Source organism: Oncorhynchus nerka, linkage group LG27 (genome assembly GCF_034236695.1).
Source record: "Oncorhynchus nerka isolate Pitt River linkage group LG27, Oner_Uvic_2.0, whole genome shotgun sequence".
Taxonomy (NCBI): domain Eukaryota; kingdom Metazoa; phylum Chordata; class Actinopteri; order Salmoniformes; family Salmonidae; genus Oncorhynchus; species Oncorhynchus nerka.
In genome coordinates this window covers 58,023,895-58,028,580 of record NC_088422.1, presented here as the reverse complement: position 1 = coordinate 58,028,580, position 4,686 = coordinate 58,023,895, and the positions used below count along the sequence as shown (strand labels likewise).

The 4,686-nt window shown below is 42.7% G+C and overlaps 2 non-coding genes across 2 annotated transcripts; both read right to left on the bottom strand.

Moving 5' to 3' along the window:
• Positions 1 to 3,955: 3,955 nt before the first annotated feature.
• trnat-agu (transfer RNA threonine (anticodon AGU)) lies at positions 3,956 to 4,030 on the bottom strand. The gene has a single exon. It is a non-coding gene; the product is annotated as a tRNA-Thr (tRNA).
• Positions 4,031 to 4,265: 235 nt separating this feature from the next.
• Positions 4,266 to 4,339, bottom strand: trnat-agu (transfer RNA threonine (anticodon AGU)). The gene has a single exon. It is a non-coding gene; the product is annotated as a tRNA-Thr (tRNA).
• Between the last annotated feature and the right edge of the window lie 347 nt (positions 4,340 to 4,686).

The following is a 4,686-nucleotide window of genomic DNA, read 5'->3' as shown; positions in this document are numbered from 1 at the left end:
AGTGGACTACACGTCTCGAATGTTCCGAAAGTTGAGCTTACGTAGCAAGAATCTTATTGACTAAAATTATTAAAAATGATACAGTACTGCTGAAGTAGGCTAGCTGGCAGTGGCTGCGTTGTTGATTCGGGGGCTAGCTGGCTAGCTAGCAGTGTTGATTACGTTACGTTGCGTTAAAAGAACGACAATAGCTGGCTAGGTAACCTAGAAAATCGCTCTAGACTACACAATTATCTTTGATACAGAGACGGCTATGTAGCTAGCTATGTAGCTAGCTACGATCAAACAAATCAAACCGTTGTACTGTAATGAAATGAAATGAAAATGTGATACTACCTGTGGAGCGAGGCGGAATGCGACCGGGTTGTTGAGTTCTAATCGGTAGACGTTGGCTAGCTGTTGGCTAGCTAGCAGTGTCTCCTACGTTAAGGACGACAAATAGCTGGCTGCGTTGTTGATTCAGGGGCTAGCTGGCTAGCTAGCTAGCAGTGTTGATTACGTTACGTTGCGTTAAAAGAACGACAATAGCTGGCTAGGTAACCTAGAAAATCGCTCTAGACTACACAATTATCTACACAATTATCTTTGATACAGAGACGGCTATGTAGCTAGCTATGTAGACGGTGGGCGTTAGCTAGCTGGCTAGCTGCTGGGCAGATACGTTAGGACGATTTAAATACGATAATTACGCAATTATCTTTGATACAAAGACGGCTATGTAGCTAGCTAAGAAGAAATTGCTAAGATTAGACAAATCAAACCGTTGTACTATAATGAAATGTAATGAAAAGTTATACTACCTGCAGACCGAAGGGCAGACTGAAGTGCGGATGCGACTGCTCGCTCCAACCCGGAAGCTTGCCTGCTTGTATTGTAGGCTTGGCAGAGTTAGGGATGAATGTTTTCAGTTGATGCCAAACAAGTTCGATCGGGTTTAAATCAGGAGATCTACAAGTAGAGATAACTTTATTTTATTTTATATACTGTAGGTGTTGTAGGTCTTTTATTTATTTTATTTAACCTTTATTTTACTAAATAAATGTCTGCTTACTCTGCTGGAGTCTTGACCCAGTTTATGCCCTCATTTGCAATGAGGACCCTTATTTAGGCCCTTTTCTGGCTTACAGACATAATTTTCATCAAGCCAGCTTCTTTCAATGGTGCTACCCATTCCAGGGTTAGGACTCTAACCACCAGAGGACTTGAAAATTAGCCTGAGCTTATTTTCCACCATAATTTGCAAATCAATTAATTAAAAATCTTACAATGTGATTTTCTGGATTTTTTTTCTAATTTTGTCTGTCATAGTTAAAGTGTACCTATGATGAAAATTACAGGCCTCTCTCATCTTTTTAAGTGGGAGAACTTGCACTATTGGTGGCTGACTAAATATTTTTTTGCCCCACTGTATGTGAGAATGCTGTTCATTGACTACAGCTCAGCGTTCAACACCATAGTACCCTCAAAGCTCATCACCAAGCTAAGGATCCTGGGACTAAACACCTCCCTCTGCAACTGGATCCTGGACTGACTGACAGGCTGCCCCCAGGTGGTGAAGGTAGGTAGCAACACATCTGCCACGCTGATCCTCAACACTGGAGCTCCCCAGGGATGCGTGTGCAGTCCCCTCCTGTACTCCCTGTTCACCCACGACTGCATGGCCAGGCACGACTCCAATACCATCATTAAGTTTGCTGACGACACAACAGTGGTAGGCCTGATCACCGACAACGACGAGACAGCCTATAGGGAGGAGGTCAGAGACCTGGCTGGGTGGTGCCAGAATAACAACCTATCCCTCAACGTAACCAAGACTAAGGAGATGATTGTGGACTACAGGAAAAGGAACACCGAGCATGTCCCCATTCTCATCGACTGGGCTGTAGTGGAGCAGGTTGAGAGCTTCTTATTCCTTGGTGTCCACATCAACAACAAACTAGATTGGTCCAAACACACCAAGACAGTCGTGAAGAGGGCACGACAAAGCCTATTCCCCCTCAAGAAACTAAAAAGATTTGGCATGGGTCCTGAGATCCTCAAAAGGTTCTACAGCTGCAACATTGAGAGCATCCTGATCGGTTGCATCACTGCCTGGTACGGCATTTGCTCGGCCTCCGACCGCATGGCACTCCAGAGGGTAGTGCGTACAGCCTAGTACATCACTGGGGCAAAGCTGCCTGCCATCCAGGACCTCTACACCAGGCAGTGTCAGAGGAAGGCCCTAGAAATTGTCAAAGACCCCAGCGACCCCAGTCATAGACTGTTCTCTCTACTACCGCATGGCAAGCGATACCGGAGTGCCAAGTCTAGGACCAAAAGGCTTCTCAAGAGTTTTTACCCCCAAGCCATAAGACTCTTGAACAGGTAACCAAATGGCTACCCGGACTATTTGCATTGTGTGCCCCCACCCAACCCCTCTTTTACACTACTCTTTGTTTATCTTATATGCATAGTCACTTTAACTATACATTCATATACATACTACCTAAATTGGCCCGACCAACCAGTGCTCCCACACATTGGCTAACCGGGCTATCTGCATTGTGCCCCACCACCCGCCAACCCCTCTTTTTACGCTTCTGCTACTCTCTGTTCATCATATATGCATTGTCACTTTAATGATACCTACATGTACATACTACCTCAATAAGCCTGACTAACAGGTGTCTGTATATAGCCTTGCTACTCTTTTTTCAAATGTCTTTTTACTGTTGCTTTATTCCTACACACACACACACACACACACACACACACACACAAATACCTTTCTTTCCTTTTTTTCTCCGCACTATTGGTTAGAGCCTGTAAGTAAGCATTTCACTGTAAGGTCTACTACACCTGTTGTATTCGGCGCACGTGACAAATAAACTTTGATTTGATTTGAAATATTGGAATAAAGTAGGCTAATGAAGGTAAACTAATCGTTGCTTACTGGAACACCCAAAGTCATCCAATCTGAACTGGTTCTCTAGCAAATGAGTAAGAATGTCTCACCCCATGTTCAAGAATGGCCTTTTTCCCTTTATTCAGATTACAACCGCTCCTTTCGGTTATTTGAAAACGAAATAATCTCGGAAATATCGTTCTTTTTTAAGCTATGTTTTGGGTCCCAAACTGGGCCTGAGCATGTGAAAGGTGGGTAATGAAATATCAGTAAACATTTGTAATCGCATACTATTTCTTCTTAATTATGGTCATTCGAGGACAGCACAATTCAATTTTCATTTGGGTCTAGAGATGAATAAACTCAAGAACCTCTGACATGGATTCTTAAACAACGATTTTGGACCCAAAGTGGTTATTATCATGTGAAAGGTGGGTCGCAAGATATCAGTAAACATTCAGAATCATACATTATTTCTATATTATTTTGGTTGTTCGAGGACACTACAATTCACATTTGGGTGTCGAGCTTGAAAATGGTAATATCCTCTAACACAGGAGATAATGTAATAATGTAAGTAATTAACCTACCATGATATGGGGTCTTGGTCAAATAGCACAGTTGTTGAGTTTCTTCGCTTACACAGTAAGTTTGATCTCATTCAAAATACAACCCTTTTGAAATGACATTGCAGTGCGGTGACCCGGATTTGGACCGGGGTTGCTGAGGCCACAACTCAGAGTACTAACCGCTATACGATCACTGCTGGCTTCAAGAGCTGGCGTGTAGAGCCTACTCATCCTTTGAAAGTGACGTGTACAAGCTGGCTGAACTCTTTTCATTTGGGCCTCGGTAATGAATAAACTGAAACCCAGTTGCGCTTTCCACAGTCAGTACGTTTAACTCATTCAAAAAGAGTCCTTTCTCCGTAACATTGGAAAATCTCAATTGCATCCTCCTCACATCTTCTCTCCTCTCCACTTGCCTAATTCTCTAAACCCATTGGTGAGAAAACCAGAGTGCCCTCCCCTCTGACCTTCTCTACCAATGTGTACAATCAAATGCTTGAAAAGGTACTGCTGAGAGTTGAACTCAGGATTTCCTGTTTACTAGACAGGCGCTTTAACCAACTAAGCCACAGCAACCAGATATATGATAACTACTGCAGATAAGAACTCCCACACCTATTTGAATCAAACCAGTCTCATTCATTTAACCCATATCTCTGTCTAGCAAAAACACGTCACAAAACAAATGTAATTTACTAATATTGGAATCGATACGGACACCTTCAATTGTCAAGCAACAGGGTTTCTTAAGCTATGTTTTGGGCCCTCCCCTCTGACCTTCTTCAACAATGTGTACAATCAAATGCTTGAAAAGGTTCCGCTGAGAGTTGAACTCAGGATCTCCTGTTCACTAGACAGGCGCTTTAACCAACTAAGCCAAAGCACCCATTTATATGAAATCTATTGCAGTAAGAACTCCCACACCTATTTGAATCAAACCAGACTCATTCATTTAACCCATATCTCAGTCTTGCAAAATCATGTCACAAAACAAATGTAATTTACTAATATTGGAATCAATACGGACACCTTCAATTGTCAAGCAACAGGGTTTCTTAACCTCTTTAAACTATGGGGGCGCTGTGTCATTATTGGATAAAAAGACGTGCCCGTTTTAAGCGCAATATTTTGTCACGAAAAGATGCTCGACTATGCATGGAATTGACAGCCTTGGAAAGACACAACTCTGACGTCTCCAAAACTGCAAAGATATTATCTGTGAGTGCCCCAGAA